Source organism: Embiotoca jacksoni, unplaced genomic scaffold, assembly GCF_022577435.1.
Source record: "Embiotoca jacksoni isolate LCO1_2020_lvr unplaced genomic scaffold, fEmbJac1.0.p SCAF_19, whole genome shotgun sequence".
Taxonomy (NCBI): domain Eukaryota; kingdom Metazoa; phylum Chordata; class Actinopteri; family Embiotocidae; genus Embiotoca; species Embiotoca jacksoni.
The window spans coordinates 7,864,621-7,882,926 of record NW_027185329.1 but is presented as its reverse complement, the minus strand read 5'-3'; the positions used below and the strand labels follow the sequence as shown (position 1 = coordinate 7,882,926).

The window sequence follows — 18,306 nt, the reverse complement described above, 5'->3', positions numbered from 1 at the left end:
TCCATTATGTAAAATGATGACATGATTAAAAAATATGTGCACTGACCAACATCTTTATATTTACTCCTACTGCTAGAATTACCATATGTGCTGCTGCTACTTCTGTCACCTGTTAATGTTATGACATATTTTACATAATCTACTGTTACCAGTAGTAACACATTTAGTTTGCATACCACGATATTAAAAGAAAGCTTGTTCTGTTATATGACGGAACAACAAAGGCTACAAAATCAAAACAAGAAAGAAGAACCGAGTATGAAAAAAGACACAAAAATACATTAAGACAAAATGCACCTTATAAGGGAGAGTATAAGTAAGAACCTGCATGTCATTGAAACCCTGTGACACCCAAATACTCTGATATTCTAGGACCCTGCAGCTGCTGAGGACGCAGAGACTAAGACAGAGACAGAGAGGAGACAGGTTTGATAAGGACCAGACAAGGCTGAGATAAGGTACAATTAAACCTCTTCAGGATGGACGGAGCTGAACGTACAGTACGCAGAAAGCTGCAAGTCCAAATCAAGTCCCAGAAGTATCCCAAACAGACACAATGAAGTCTTTGACGGCAGAAACAAAGGAGCTTTAATTATAGGAGAGACACAAGCAGGGGATTCATGTGACTGTGTCAGAAGTTAAAATAATAAAATGAATAAAAAAGACAGTTCTACTTGATGGCAGAATTAAAAATAGCAGCACTTCGATTTTCTCGTCTGACTTTAATGACCTTGTGATCGCTGTTATTTTTTTGTAATCAAACGCACACTCACGCACATCTTTCCCTCCGCTATCTCCTGGTGACGTCAACACAGGCATTCTACGTCAGCACAGCGATTACCCATAACTCCCGCCTCCACCGCCGCTCCCTCTATCACCCCATCCATAGCTGAACACTGAAACACTCCCCGAGCACCGAACAAAGAGTCGTTGACACTGTGACATTATGTCCCGGTGTTAAAGCTGGATGTTACTGGTGTGATCAAAATGGTATTATTTCCATATCATTTTTTTTAATTTTTTTTTTTTTACAAAACTTTTATCTCTGATTCTACTCAGCTCCTGTCACCAAACAGCATCACAGCGACACCTGGCCCGAATAAATCGTTTTGTAATACTTCCAGTGAAGAAGAGGTCGGTCAGCAGAGTCCTTCCTTATTGCAGGGTTCAGCAATGCAAACCTATACACAGTGAACTCTCTTTTACCCCAAACCTTCTCTGAACCAAACCAGGTTCTTCATAATGCAACCACTATAGAGTTACAACCACAAGAGCAGAGATGTGAACGGGGGAGGAGAGGGTGGTGGAGGGTTCAAGTTTATCAACATGGAACATATCATTCTCTACTGATCTCCGCGGGATTTCCCAGCTCACCATGTTCCCCGTTCCCTCAGCAAACTGTGCCTTGCTCAAGGACACTCTGACTCCACTGATCTAGGAGTAAAGAGTTTGCGATAAAAGATCGAATCCAGCCTCCTTTTTGCCTAAACTTCTTCCCTGGCCTAAATTCTCCGACACATCGTCTACGTTATTAAATTATAAGAAGTTAATTGTCCAGGACTGAAATTTGATTTTAAACCACCATCATGTGGACACTTGAGAGGTAAAATGAACAAGCTTTTTTTTCTGTATGACTTTATCAATAAGATCCATTCTCATTCCTGATAGCCGCCTCCCTCTCCTCCCCTGGTCATAACAATAGAAAGCAGAGCACCAAGCGAGCAGTGGAAGGTTGCCTCTGCGTCTATTTTTAGCTCAGCCTGCCTGCAGTGCTCCAGCAGTAATAGTGCCTGATAAATGAAAGATGGCTATTATGCAATCGATGCTGAATGAAACAGGGCCAATTCACAGAAGCAGAGGGAGACAGAGAGATGAGGAGGAGGGCGAGGAAGAGGGATGGAGGATGTGTGTGTGTGTGTGTGTGTGTGTGTGTGTGTGTGTGTGTGTGGAGGAGGGGGGGGGGGGGCTGTATCCCGCACAGTGATGTGTTCAGCACCTCATACCTGATTGGTGGGACTTGGTGGAGGGGGGCGGGGCCGCTGCAGCAGCAGGGCTTACCTCAATGATGACACCCCACCGCCTCCATCCACCACCACACCTTGTTCAACCCCTCTCCACTCCCCACACCCCCCCGCCCCCCGGCACGGTGTAGTCGGCCGTGACGAAGCACCATCAGAGGAGACCAGTGATGTCAGAAGCTATAAATAGATCTGGCTGACAGGAAAGAGGGGAACTGGGAGACTAGTGACAGCGCTTACGTAGATGCACCCCCCCCCTCCCTCCTTCCTCCTCCCCTCCCCGGGCAGGGTGGAGATGATTTCTCCCCCGACATGAATACATTCATGAGGGATTCTATTTTAAACTGAACCAGGTGACTTCTAGTAAATGTAGGTCTCCTTCCTCCATTCTTATACTCCAAAAGTCCTTTTTAATCTTCCGTTCAGCTGAATTTTTGGGTGAGCAGGTATGATGGTGGTATAGTATGTCACTCAAGGACACTTTAACAGAGAACATGGTCAGACGTCCTCAAAGCAAATCACTGGTTTACATTCCAGCTGCACGGCAAATGTGAATTCAAACTGCCTTTCAGAATGGCAGAGAAATCTGCTCGTACTTTTTTATTCCCTCACAGAATTTAAAGTCACATTTCTCTTATGACTCGAGTTGCTTTCAGATTTTCCTCTCATTATCAGTGATGAAAAGACAAACCAGCATTTAAACAATCATGTGACAATAAATCTCTCCACTGAAATCCAGACGTAGAACCTATTATTAAGGATAAGTGGCCAGGAAATGAAGACTTACTTTACAAGTCTAAGCTGTGGTCACATCTCCATCACATCTGTGGGGAGTGACACGGGCTGGAATATGGGATATTTTACCAAACCCCAATATGTATGTTTTGTACTGCTGTTTAAGGCTGCAACAATGAATATGAAGGTTTACTCTACAGGCCACTGATAGGTTCACAGCTCCCACTACTGGGGAATTTGAAGTATTGCAACAACTATCACTGAATATGTTCTGTATTCATCCAGCAGCAGACAATTATTTATTTAAACTCAAATAATCGGTCTCTGCTCAAATCTAGTCTTTTGCATCCTGATCTACCTTCATTAAATCTATCTGAGCTCTTTTTAAATCATTCTCCATTCAGTCATTTCTTTCCATGTCAGGTGGTCAGTAAATCAGCGAGTGCTATAAAAATATAAAGTAAAGTAATTTGCATTGTGTGATTTTATCACCGCCCATCACCAGTAAAACGGAGAAGTACTTGACTGACAGTGGACAACTCTGATAATGTGGCATCTTTGCAGGTTGCAAAAAAAAATGCAGGAGTTATTATTCAAACAGATGCAAATTACAAAATCTGCATGTAGACGAAATAGCATCACAATGTTTTGACAGTTTAAATCTACAGAGTTTATACTGCTCTGTAGATGGAGCCAACCAGTTAAGGTTTTTTAAGGGTAATGCTCATTTTTGATTTTGCAGCAGCTTTTATGTCTACAAATCGTTGCACGAGAACTTTTTATTCTTACGTCAACTACTGCCACTGCTTCTGCAAGCATCCCCCTTTAGTCAGACAGACAGGCAGGCAGACAGAGAGGGAGACAGACGGGCAGACAGGCAGACAGACAGGCAAACAGACAGACAGGCGGGCAGGCGGGCTGGCGTCTTGTTCAGTTGCAGCGTACAAGTTGACCTTGATCTGTCTCCTGCCTCCAGCATTGTTCTCCGTTTCTCTGACGTACATTACGGCTCCCTTTTCTCTCTTTAACTCTGTTTTACCAAACTTTTCTCACACACACACACACACACACACACACACACACACACACACACACACACACACACACACAACACGTCCTTTAACACCCACATCCTAACCTCTGCGTTTGTTCCCAGGATGTTTAGTTTGCACCTCATCACCATAACCAGAGGACGGACGCTCATAAAAGACTGAAGTTTAATACTTTAGGTTTTATTATCAATTAGTCGATTGAGAGAAAATTAATTGCCAAGAATATTTGAATCGTCATTTAACAGTTTTTGAGCAATTCAGTCAAAACATTTTCCAACTCTAACTTCTCATATAATTATTATCATTATATAATAGTAAACTAAATATCTTTTGGTTTTAAACTGTTGGTTGAACAAAATGATCCATTTCAAGAGTCTCCTTGTGGTTAAGAAGATTGTAAAGGACATTTTTCATTAAAAAAAAAAAACCTTCAAAAAATTTCTTATGAAAACAGTGTCTATTTTTATCAGTCACACTGAGCCTTTAATGTGACACTAAATCTAAAAGTGGAAAAATATCACTGCTCCTCATTTATCGACTTGCTCAACCAGCAGTGATGTTGATGTTAGTGAGCTACATTCCCTTTGATGTTAGGCCAAGCCCTGAGCCATCTGCATTATTTGAGGCATTCACAGCACTTGTCATCCAAAGCAGATCTTATGTCCTCCTTATGAAGTTTTTTTCTGAGGGTAAATCTCTGTAACTGCACATTAAAGTGGAAACATTAGCCTGGGAAGACGACATGCATGTTTGTGACGTGGTCATGGGAACCAGGGCGGAGGGATCTGAGGAGCTTTCTGTTACGTATGCGAGAGTGATACAGAAAATAACAGTCAATGCCAGATGTTATTTGATGGGGGATGACACAGGCCCGTGGTCAGAGGTCAAAACACACGCATATACACACATGCTCCCTCCCGTTTTTTTTACTCATAGCGTGGGAATTGGCCGAGGGGCCTCAAACATCACACCAGGAAGGAGACAAGAGGTGAGGAGAAGAGGAGGGAAACAGGCCAGGGAGCGCTTTGTAAATATCAGAGTGTGTGTGTGTGTGTGTGTGTGTGTGTGTGTGTGTGTGTGTGTGTGTGTGTGTGTGTGTGTGTGTGTGTGTGGACCAATTTTAGTTAGAAACTGTCATACTGAGGACATTTTGCTGTAAAAACTTCAAAGAGCTGACTGAGTGTTTAGCTTCTAAAGAGTTGAAGTTAGGTTTAGTGGTTATTTGGTTGTGGTGGTAGCGTCCTCACAAAGATAGAAAAACGTGTGTGTGTGTGTGTGTGTGTGTGTGTGTGTGTGTGTGTGTGTGTGTGTGCGTGAGTGAGTGTATGCGCGACTGAGAGAGAGAGAGAGAGAGAGAGTTTAGGGAGTGAAGAGGGTTTGTTTGCTTTACACCTCAAGCCTATTGTACATTTGATCTGGAAGCAGCAGAAAAACAAGCCGCTTCCTCCTCGTCCAGCACCCTGACAAACAGATCTTTCCTTTCACTGTCAGTGTGTGTGATTTGTTCGCACTGAGAGTGAGTGTGCGTGTGCGTGTGTGTGTGTGTGTGTGTGTGTGTGTGTGTGTGTGTGTGTGTGTGTTGTTTATGTCATTGTGACAGCACAGGGAGGAGAGGTTGGCCAACAGGGTGGGAGAAGAACGTTTTCGACAGAATCAGACTGGTGCGCTGAAAGGAAAGAAACGAGGCTCCTCTTTTCGAAGTCTTCGTTCCCTGACTGTAAAGTCAAGTGACCAAGCTCTCTGCTTCAGATGACAAACGATAATCCGGCAACTTCTCTGTTGATAAGCTGCTGCGCAAACGGTCTTCTATGTTCATGGTATCATATGGTAACTTTGATCAAAGCAAAAGAAAAAGGAGCTTCAACAGTTAGCTAGACAGAAAATTGTCTCTGTGTTTTTTGTTTGTCCTACATGATAGTTTAATATCTCGGGTTTTTTTTGCCTGTTTGTTAAGTACAACAAGACCTTATTGGCAAAACACAGACTGTTTTTTTTAGATTATGTAATTTAGTCATTAACTACAAATGTAATGGTAAAATGTAAAAACTATGTAAAATACAATTTTAGACATGTAAATTCAAATGTTCTTTTTCAGTGTAGCTAAGACAAGCGCATCTCTATATTCCAGCTAGTATTACTGGTCTTAGGAACAGCTGATGATTTACTGCAGTCTTACCTGAGTTTTTATCATTAAAGTGCAGAAAAGTGCAATTTTCTTTACCATAAAATATAATTGTTGCCACATATATCACCCACACAGCGCCGTCTTTGGAAGTCCTCTCATAAAACCACCCCTTCTACTCTTGTGTGCGACTGCACTGGACTGCCACACCTCCATGAAGAGCCAGTTGCTCTTTCTATTCACCTGACCAGCCGCTGTGGATCGCTGTCCAAACAGAGCCGCCGCTCCATGTCCAACACCAACATCTGATCTCAGAGCAGCTCATGTCTCTCTAAATATAGCCAAGGGGAGGAGAAGGTTGCGGCGAGTCAAGCCAGCTGCTGTGTTTATTATTTTTCTCCGTCACCTCTGACCTACAGGCACAGGAAGAACTATTGCCTTTGAAAACAGCAGACCTCCATGTTGATGGCTGTCACAGCAAAAAAAAAAAAAAAAAGAAACAAAGAAAGAAAGAAACAAAGAAAGAAACAAAGAAATAAAGAAAGAAACAAACAAACAAACAAAGAAACAAAGAAACAAAGAACAAAAGGTGGTGGCTAAAACGCGAAGGTCTTAAATCTACACCTGACACTATCTGAGATTGGAGCAAAAATATTACATGATGAATATTGTAGAAAATATTGCTGCAATTTTTATGTGTCTACTATATCTGTGTAATATACGCTAAAACACATCACTGAAATAAAAAAAACGAAAAAAAAAAAATTGAGATAAAACCATGGGACTAAGGACCAATAATCTCTGTTGCACCATTAGTAAACTATTTTTATGATGCATTCATCTGGCAGTATTTTTTTTCAACAATAGGTTCATTGTTTAGTCCATAAAACTGAGGAAGAAAGTGAAAAATGTCAGTCACAAGTTCCTGTAGCCCACGTTGACACCTTTACATTGTTCTGCCTCTCCAAGCACTAATTCAAATTTATATAAAGAGTGAAACATTGAATCCTCAAATTTGTGATGAAGGGACCTTGAACTTTAGTTTTTGATAGTGATTTCCCAGCATACCTTCCAACAACAGACACCAACTTTTTATTTTTTTGAATCTTACATGGAGCATGAAACCAGGCTCTGATGGATTTCTGTTTGTATAATTGCTGAACGTCGGTGCTAATTGGTGACTCTAAAGAGTAGCACTTGATCTAAAACTGTTGAGGACAAACCTGACAATTGCTATTGTTTTTTTAAGACAAAATGTTTTTGGTGATTGTTTGTTAGAAAATCTTTACGCACGTGCTGAAAGTTTGGAGGTTGGACAAAGTTGGTAAAAAAAAAATTGTGTTTGGTCAAAGACAGTTTCGCCAGGCAGTTGATCAACACTACATTACCAAAAACAACGGTGGCCTTTGTAGCAGACTGGTCCGTCAGACATGAATTCAGCCGGTGTGGAGCTGAGGTGGTTAAATTTTTGGAGTTCATGGCTCTCAGAGGTTGATTCACTCCTCTGGACGGGTATTGATCGCGGGGTCTATGTGCAGTTATTAGCTCTGTCCGCCCAGCCGGGCAGAAATCCATACAGCGGCAGATCAGTATTAACATCATTAGAAACTGGTTAGGAGGGTAACACACTGGGCCAGAACCACCCGGGGCCACACACACACACACACACACACACACACACACACACACACACACACACACACACACACACACACACACACACACACACAGAGGCAGTGTGTGATTACAGCCCCAGCAGTAGAGATCTACATTTGGCACTAGCATCGACCTAAAAATCGAACAACCTTATATCACACTGGTGCACAACTGGACAGGCTGGTTCAGGGCACAGACACACACACAGACAGACACACACACACACACACACACAGACACACACACACACACACACACACACACACACACACACACACACACACACACACACACACACACACACACACACAGTCTTTGCCCAGCAACAGGCCATGCTGAGTGCTCCTCTAATCATGTTCATACTGCACTAATTGGCGCCTTTCGGTATACAGTAATTGAGTCCGGCAGTGAGCCAGGAGTTTGCCACTTCCTGCTCTAATTAGCCATGGGCAACCCAGGAGCAGCCAATCACATCGCTGATCAGCGGGACACAAGATGGAGACGACGGGGGGAGCGTGTGTTCCTTAAGTCTTTCCGCACCTTTTGTGTCTCAATTGTTTTTACGTGCTTAAGTCATGTCAAGAACTGAGAATCACACCTAATTATCATTACCATAACAACAGTAAGAGGAGTTAGATTGTAACTGAATAGAATGAAAAGCAATGGATAAAAAAAAGAAGTACAAAAATTTTACAGTAAAATTCTACCTCCTATGTATTTATTTACCAGGCATGCACTGATACAATATATCAGACCAGATACTGACCTTATCAAGCGGACTGGGTGTCAGCCACGACATTACCGATCCTTCCCAATGTCAGTATAAAATCCACTGTGTGTCACATTCGTTCAGTCCCAACAGGCTGCAGACTCGGTTTTAAAAGCCACAACAAGTCCTGTCTCCTGTTACTTTACATAAAAATCATCCCGATGAGTTTGAGCAGTGAGGAGGATAAGTTTGGTTCTCGGTCACTGCATGTACCCGAAGTTGAGGTGTTCGGACAGTAAAACCTGTGCATTCGGATCTGTTTTATTTGTGCATAAATATATTTTTAGCACAAATAAAACAATACAATACAATTTCAGGTGACTACATATTCACCAAACTTGCATCCGTGCTGTTTCTCAGATGTAGTTTACCAAAAAAGCTGAAAGGAAAGAAGCGAAGCAGCATGACATCGAGTCACTTTTTTTCTGTGTCAGTAATTTGTTTTTTGACATTATTGTTCAAGTTTCTGCAAAATTCGGCAAACAAGCCCCAATTTTATGTCATTTCTAAAACCGACACAAGCTGCGAAAAGTCCCCTCCAAAGCTCAGCCTTTCCCTACCCCCTACCTGGCCTCCCGCTGTGTAGGCGGAGCCCTGAAGTCTATGTAGGTGATCAAGTTCACCTGTGACAGGCTGCATGTGAAAGCCTTCTTTCCTCATTCGTTAAAAGTCCACCAACAACACCATTGTCTAATCCTGCAAGAAAATAATGGAAGACCGCCGCTCTGTTGGGAGTTTGTCTGCCCCTGAGTTGGTTATCATTCCTGGAGTCACAGAGATGTCAGGATAACACTCAGTCCACTATTCTGGCAAAGATATTCAACACAAGTACACACACAGTCACACAAACACAGTCACGCTTGTCTGCTGACGTCAGTTGTGGTTTCGTTGCTGTTGCTGCGAAGCCGATCGACCAGCTCGCAGGCAATTATTCCCGGCCCAACGCTCTGCTCACTGCAGTTTGTTTTTCCACCAAATGATAGACTGCAACACGAAGGACGCTGTAAAACGGAACCAGCTGGCTGAACTTGTGGACGCAGGGGGACTTCTGCTGAGATGTTTGTGTCGTAGGAACGGAGAGGGACGACTCCGGGGACTCGGAGCAGAGGCGCCCTGTGGTTCAGCGGGTGGAGCCGTCAATTGTGAATTGGAAATGATTTGGGATCAAGTCCAGAGAACAACCATTGTCACATCAATATTCCCTGTCAGTCCTCACCTCGGGTCAAAATTTCTTCGTCACAAAATTTCAGATTAATGATGGCAACCTGCTAGACTGCATTATCTAAATACAGCATATCTGTTACGTATTATCTTTTATATAAAATGAGCAGATGATAGATCGCATGAGAAAAATCTATGAGAAGTAAAGAACTGAAGATTCTTCAGACCTCTGCTGGTCTAACAGAAGATCCAAAAAGGGATGTATGACATCATTGATGACCTCACATGCAACAGCTGATGGCAGCACAACATCTGGACAAGAGACTGAGTGTACACTGGAAATGAACAACGACAAAAGACTAAAGTCAGTGACAGCACCAACTGGGAAGGGGTCAAAGGTCAGTGGACAGCCACTTCAAGTGGCCATTCACATCTTTCAACAGAGAGATGATATACGACCACCCATCACCACAAAGTTCCATACCTATATACTTCTGATAACAACTGACCGATCCTCATCCTCTGAAGAGGACTGTGACGTGGGGTTGAAAGCTCAGGTAAAAGCAAATATGTGGACCTTTACTGGCTGTTGGCAGGTGAGTGTCAAATTTCACTTAAAATACAGATTTTACCAATTTACTGACAATTATCTGCACTACGAGTGACCTTCTAAACAACTTAATTCTGTGCCATTTTTTTTAAACCGAAAGGGAAAATATTGTAGAAAATGTCATCTAAATTTCCTCTTCAGTCAAAGAGGAAACGGCTGTCAGGACGTGACCCAATTTATTGCAGAATTATTTTTCTGTCAGAACGTGTGAGATTTGTCACCGAGCAGAATCTGTCACTGAGAAATGGCCCACACAAGGTTAGAGACAAGTATGACTTAAACAGATGCACTGTCAGTGTCAGTGTCGGTACAGGTGAGTGAAGCCTAAACAGCAGCAGCGGCATAATGAGGCCGCTGATACCGTCATCTGACACTCAGAGCTGACTCATGGTCAGTACGACTCCAGAGCTAAAGCGACTCCCTATTTACATTATGTGTCAACATACTGGCAGCGTACAGTGACCTTCGACCTCATACAGAGTGAGCTGTGCGTCACGACGCAGTGTGCTGAGGCCCGCGGGGCCAGCCATCCCGCTGCGACACCACCAAAGGTCAGCTCTCATTTCTGAGCTGCTGGAAGCGACACGCTGCACGCAGACATGAAGCCAGTCGATACCCGCATGGAAACTCCACCAGCTTTCATAATCCTGAGACGTTGGTCTTTTCGTTTTAACATCAGATATCAGTCACTGTCATCCTGACCTGATAAGACACTTCTGTCTGACCACAGCTGCAGAAAATCAGACAGCAAACGGTGATGAAGCAAGAAGTCGTCCTTGCAACAAACGTGTCCCAACAAGCGAGTTTCTCTACATGAAAGCACGAGCCAAACGCATCACACACAAGGAACACACAAACGGCTGCTAAATAGTTAAAGCAGATGACCACAGTTGTCAACGGCAGCAGAAAAGATGTACATCAACACTGCCCTGTTTACAGTATTGGTAAACTTCATTCTTTTTCCTACTCATGTCTACCTGCAGCTGCATCACAGTAAAACAAAATATCAGGCCTTCACTATGAACTTTGTGTACTTTTGATAGGTTCTGACAGTTTGACATTTTTCACTGTGGATTTGCCACGTTTGGTACAAACAGATAAAACAAACAGAATAAAAAAAAAAGCTGCAGATGCTTCTCTCAATGTGTTCAAACCTCAGACCATCAATATACAATCAGGGTTTCCGGAGTCTTCCTTTTTCTATAAGTGCAGATCTAAGTTGAGTCAGACCTTTGTGTTAAGTAGTTTCAGGTACTATTCCACTTTGACGAAAACATATTAACCTGCTGGAGGAAAGGCTGTATTTTTTAGCAATTTGAAAACAGTATGTTGACCATCAGGCAAAGGAAAAGTTTGACAAGAATGAGAGCAAAGATTAATGTGGTGCACTGACTACAAAAGTGTTAAATGTGAAGATACTAAACAGCAGCCAAAAACATGTGATATCAGCAGCTTCTGTCCAAAAACATAACTGGAAACCTCCCTACAAGCATGAAAACACAAACAGACTGATCTTTTCCAACCACATAAAAACCAAAGCTGTCACATGGAAGAACTGAGGTGTTAACTATTGAAACACTGAGCAGACTTTTCCTGAAACACAAACTAATGGAAGTTCTGTGGCGATATTAAAAAAAAGTGTGTCGTTTCCCAGGCAGAGAGGAGCACAAGGCGGCGTGCGCGCACACACACACACACACACACACACACACACACACACACACACACACACACACACACACACACACACACACACACACACACCAGACATTTCCCCATGACTGTAACATGCTAACGTCTGACCTCAGCAACTAAAAACTGTCTGCGATCAGCTCCAAGAGACATCAGAGCTCTGATATTTATTGCATCATATTAATTCACACATGAAAGACTGTGAAGAAAAGCTTTCAATGAAGTCAAAACACTGAACTGGTTATAAACAGATGTCCTTCAAATGGAAAAAAAATAAATGAAAAAAAAGTTTTTTGAATATATATATATATCTGTGATTGTTTAGAGGTTCTTGTCTTTGAGGACTGCTAAATAAATCCAAACACCGACATTACCATGGATTGATGAGCTGTTCGCGCTCTCACTGTGAGTCAGTGTCTTGTTGACTTCAGTGATGTCTGCTGGGAGGTGAAACATAATGAGTAACTCAGAGTCTGATTTCACCCTTCATCATCATCATCACCATCATCGCTGAGGATACAGGTCTTATGATGGAAACAACAATGAAAATTTGAATTGAAATATGAACACAAACAAACAGAGAGGAAATGTGTGAATCCAGCCAATTCAATCCCTGATCATTCAAGTTACACAACAAAAATATTTAAAAAATAGTCATAAAACAGTTCATGTAAGGGCACTTTGTTGCAGCTTAAACGATTAGATAACTCATTAGTTGAAAATAATATTTGAAATAATTTCTAAAGCCAACATTTCTAGTTTCAGCCACAGCTCGGACTAATGATCCTTTCCTGATCAGTTTCTGTCAAAAAACAGTTAAAAATGTTTTTCAAATGTCTCATGTCTGACAAACAGCCCAAAACCCAAAGAAATTTTGTTTACAATAATATGAAACAAAGAAAAGCAGCAAATCCTCACATTCGAGAAGCTAATAGCATTTGTCACTTTATGATGAACAAATTATCAGAATAGTTGTCTAGTATTTTTTAGTGCAAATATGAAACAATTCGTCAATTACTCATTAGTCCGTCCGTCCGTCCATCCATCCATCCATCATCTTCCGCTTATCCGGGGTCGGGTCACGGTGGCAGCAGGCCAAGCAAGCTGACCCAGACTTCCCTCTCCCCCGCAAGATCTTCCAGCTCATCCTGGGGGATCCCGAGGCGTTCCCAGGCCAATCAGGATATATAATCCCTCCAGTGTGTTCTGGGTCTTCCCCGGGGTCTCCTGCCAGTTGGCTATGCCCGGAAAACCTCCAGAGGGAGGCGCCCGTGAGGCATCCTGATCAGATGCCCGAACCACCTCAGCTGACTCTTTTCGACGCGAAGGAGTAGCGCCTTAACTCCAAGTTCCCTGCTGATGTCCGAGCTCCTTACCCTATCCCTATGGCTGAACCCGGCCACCCTACGGAGGAAACTCATTTTGGCCGCTTGCAGCCGCCTCGTTCTTTCAGTCACGACCCAGAGCTCGTAACCATAGGTGAGGGTCGGAACGGACCCAGTCGAAAGCCTTCTCCAAGTCCACAAAGCACACGTAGGCTGGACGGGCAAACTCCCAGGACCCCCCCCCCCCCAGTAGCCTTGCGAAGGTAAAGAGCTGGTCCACTGTTCCACGACCGGGACGGAATCCGCACTACTCCTCTTGAATCTGAGGTTTGACATACGGTCGGAGCCTCCTTTCCAGCACTCTGGCATAAGCTTTGCCCGGGAGGCTGAGTAGTGTGATACCCCGATAGTTGGAGCACACTCTCCGGTCCCCTTTTTTGAAAATGGTAACCACCACCCCAGTCTGAGTTCATGGGCACTGTTCCCGACCCCCATGCGACATTGAAGAGGCGTGTCAGCCAAGACAGCCCAGCAATGTCCAGCGCCTTCAGCATCTAAGGGTGGATCTCATATCCCCCCCTCCCCCCCCTCCCCGGCGCATTGCCACAGAGGAGCTTTTTGACTACCTCTGGCCTCTGCCAGGGATATGGGTGTGACCCCCCCCCCCCTTCACTACATGTTTGGGCTTGCCAGGTCTTTCCAGCCGACTCCCCCGCCATCTGATCCAACTCACCACCAGGTGGTGATCAGTTGACAGCTCTGCTCCTCTCTTCACGCGAGTGTCCAAGACATACGATACGACAACAAAGTCGATCATTGATCTCCGGCCTAAGGTGTTCTGGTACCAGGTACACTATGAGCCACCTTATGCTCGAACATGGTGTTTGTTATTGCCAAACCGTGGGTAGCACAGAAGTCCAATAACAAAACACCACTCGGGTTCAGATCGGGCAGGCCGTTCCTCCCGATCACCCCCTGCCAGGTTTCTCCGTCGTTGCCATCATGAGCGTTGAAGTCTCCTAGGAGAACTATGGAGTCGGCAGGCGGCACCCTTTCCAGAACTCCCCCCACCAAATCCAAGAAGGCCGGATACTCCGGACTGCTGTTCGGTGCAGAAGTACAAACAACAGTCAGAGTCTTCCTCCCTGCAACCTGCAGGCGCATGGAGGCGACCCTCTCGTTCTCCAGGGAGAACCCCAACACATCGGCGCTCAGCCGGGGGCTCGTGAGTATCTCCACTCCCGCCCGGCGCCTCTCGTCCTGGGCAACTCCAGAAAAGGATAAAGTCCCGCCCCTCTCCGGGGGCTTGGTTCCAGAGCCAGTGCTGTGCGTGGAGGTGAGCCCAGCTATATCTAGCTGGTACTGTTCCACCTCCTGCACCAGCTCCAGCTCTTTCCCCGCTAGCGAGGTGACGTTCCACGTCCCTAGAGCTAGTCTATGCCGCCGCCGATCGGCTCGCCCGGGCCCCCGGCCCAGCCCTCCGCCCGGTCTACATTGCACCTGACCCCGATGCTTGTCCACAGGGTGGAGGGTCCACAGGGTGGCTGCTCCATGAAGGCCCGGCCACCAGACGCTTGCCGGCGAGCTCCCCTCCTGGGTCTGGCTCCGGGAGGGTGCCCCGGTTTCCCTGATCTGGGCGAGGTGACCTCAGACTGCTATTCATCGGGGGGGGGGGGGGGGGGGGGGGGTCTTTTTGAACCGCTCTTAGTCTGGGCTGTCACCTGAGACCAGTTTGCCTTGGGAGACCCTACCAGGGGCTGATGCCCCAGACAACATAGCTCCCAGGATCACTGAGCCACTCAAACCCCTCCACCACGTTAAGGTGGCGATTCGCGGAGGAGCAGTCTATCGACAAAAAGTTAACTGCAATTATAATGTATTTATTATGAATTGCTAAATATCCTCATAAGCTTCTCTGGTGTGAAGATTTACTGCTTTTCTCAGTTTTGTATCATTTTGAAGTTTTGACTGTTGGTCAGAAAAAACAGGACATTTGAGGACTTCTGGCTCCAGAAAACTGTGATGAGCATTTTTCCACTGATTAATAGATTAAATGAATAATCATAGAAAAAACAACAACAACATAAATCAATAATTAAACTGATTTCACTAAATATTTCTCACAATGGTCAATCATAGAAATAGGCATGAAAGTGTTTTCTACCACAGTATTAATAGTGCGAGTTCAGGGGTTTGAGAAAACATATATGACAGACTAGGAGATCTGGGAGAAAGTCTGACGAGACATGACAGACAGAGAGAAGACGAGACGGAACATGGTGCTGTGAGCAGCTGTGTAGTCGTATGAGATAACCGAGTGCAGATGATATAACTGTTTCAGGATGTCAGCAGAAGGGAGGTGACTGAAACGTCACTAACTCCACTTTTCCACACTCGCAGTCATAACTCTAAAAGCAGAAGGTGAATATCTGCACAGATAGTGCACAGTCCGTTTTGCCAAAAGCAGCTGTAAAACCTCAAACTTTACAAGGTAAAATGATGACGGTGGAAGTTTCCATGTTAAACAGATTTGGATGATTTTACTGAGGCGTACGCTCTACTCCTCTCAGCTTCGACTGTTTTCTTTTTTACACACATGTGGTCGATCCATCAGACCCATAAATACGTCTAACTCGGCATTCGTTAGCAATCTGCCTTTGAAGGATTCTTTTTATTAGTGGGTTGACATTATAAAGACACTTTGATGCCCCTCCCCGCCTGGCCGGGATGATGTCGTCATTACCCTCCGGAAGGTCAGCTGCAAAAATGTTGTATTTCCTTCTGTGACTCTTAAAGAAGTCGGAATTTTCAGGTATGCTCATCTGGTCAGACTGAAGTGTGTGCAGTTTCAATCTCTTATCATATGCTTTCAATACTTTGTTAACAAGGGGCCATTTGTCTTGTCAAGAATGGACTCGCTGCAATGCGTCATCCATCACACGACAAAAGTGCGGCATAAATGAGTCCAAACAATCCGACAGAGTGTCAGATTTTAAGGGTTGAGGTGGCCAGGCAGAGAGATACACAACAGATAAAGAGTATTTGAGGTGGTTAGTAATATTTCAAATAATAGCAGCAACTCATGATAAAAATCACATACAGATTCAAAAGATACTCATTCATAAATCCTAAGAAAAACACATCAGTTCATCTGACTCACCATCACACAAACAAAGCAGCACCCAACAACCAAACTGATGTGGTCATGTTGTGGTGATTTGGCTCCACTGACTGACTGCATTGTTTCTTCATGACATGAAATGACATGAGATTCATGACACTGACTGTGGATGTTACTTAGATCCTTGATTACATGTTTGATTAAGATTATTTGGATCTGAAAAGTGAAGAGCAAAATTTTCCAGTCTGTTCCTTGCAGACACATCTTCACCTTCTTACGCCTTACTGTTCTTACTGATTTTAATGCTGTAAATCAATCTGGCTGCATGACGGCAAAATCACTCAGATTTAATGGTGTAAATTAATTCTGCAGGATTGTGATAGAAAATATGTGATGAAATAAAGTAATAAGTTCACATAAACCCACAACAGAGTAACTCACAAGTGTTGACTGTAAAGGTAATAGATTCTATTTTAGGAGATTTAATGAAAATATCACAATATCTGGAAACACTGAGGTCACTTTAAACTTAGAACAGAACAGACTCGCTGCACTAAAAGTGTGTGAATGATAGGAATATCACGAGGAGATACAAAAGCAAAGATGCTAAAAATGTCATATACTGAGGGACAAACTACTTTGAATCTCATTACAGACATATTTTAGAGGTAGAAATACCCCCCCAAAATACAAAAAAAAATTCTCCAACCACACACAGAACGAGGATCACTACTAGAACATTGTTTTGCTCATAAATTCAGTGCTGCAGTCGCCGAGGGTGGTATACAATATAAAGAAGAACTTAATATATAATAAGAACTTCATGGCGGGTGCTTTATAACGAGATAAGAGGAATTAAGTTTTCTTTTACAAATAATGTCAAATTATTACAGAAGGCAAACATATTTTAGTATAGCAAAGATCGAAAAATAAGTAAAAGCTTCTCTGACCTTTAAAATATAAAAATGCATACTGGATATAAAATGTTATTATAAATAAATAATGTTTGCATTTGTTTGCCATCGAATAGAAATATCACCACAATAAACCATCTGTTCTTTTGCCACAAACTACGAGTCCCTATTGAATTTTATATCATCAACATTATTAAATTGTAACAGAATAATAACATTAATGTAAAGTGATATGATTTAATCCAAAGTGTTTTGTCAGTGAAGAACTGGGAAACTTGGGAAACTTTAAGAAAAATAAATAGATTAGACAGCAGCGTGTTTGAAGTTGTGCAACAAAAACATCTGGATTGAAACCACATCTGGCCTACCGCCTGCGTTTCTGTACGATGTCGATGGGCCGGTTGACGGCGCACGGTGACCCGCAGATATTCCCGCTCCGCACTTTGAAGTAGCGGTCCTGGACCGTGGAGTTCACGTACACGCAGTTGGTCGGTAAACTCATGTCTGTGGCTCGTGTTTGTCTCCCTTCTCTCTGATCTGTTCTCCACTAGTTGTCCTCCTTCTCCTCCCCCGGGCGCTCCTCTGCTCCTCGGCTCCTGTGCGCTCTCTCCTCTCCCTTTATGCCGCACCAGGTTCCCACTGACGCGCGGCCGGACGAAGGAAAGTCCTCCATGTCTCCAATCCAACGCGAGGAGAGAGTGAAGACGGGGGGAGGGGGGAAGGGAATCAAAGCCGAGTGTGGGCTTTAAGGAGTAATTTCCTTTGCGACATGCTGCTGTTTCATGCGCTGGAACACCGAGAGCTGAATGTGAGTTGCTGGTTTCAAATCCACATTGAGGAGCTCAGTGCTGAACTCCCACTCTTTTCTGGAGACGCACTCCTCCCGCCCTCCCTCCGTCTCTCTATGGCTCTTTCTGTGTGTCTCCTCCTTCTGGGCACATGGAGGCTTTAAAAAAGAAATGAGCCATGTGCGTGTGCATGTACAGTATGTGTGGGTTAGAGTGGCGGACAGATAGGGGTATATATATAGCTGTAAAGTTATACACTATTGTGTATACTGTAGAACTTTCTTCTTACTGATGCTTCTGTTGTGTTTCTTTAAAGTTTTTTCTTAGTTAATAATCTTTACGA

General features: G+C 43.8%; 1 protein-coding gene across 1 annotated transcript in view; it reads right to left on the bottom strand.

Annotated features, from left to right (window-relative positions):
* Window positions 1–18,306, bottom strand: part of pde4cb (phosphodiesterase 4C, cAMP-specific b) — a 75,194-nt gene that overhangs the window by 18,587 nt on the left and 38,301 nt on the right. The gene's annotated exons all lie outside the window — the stretch shown is intronic.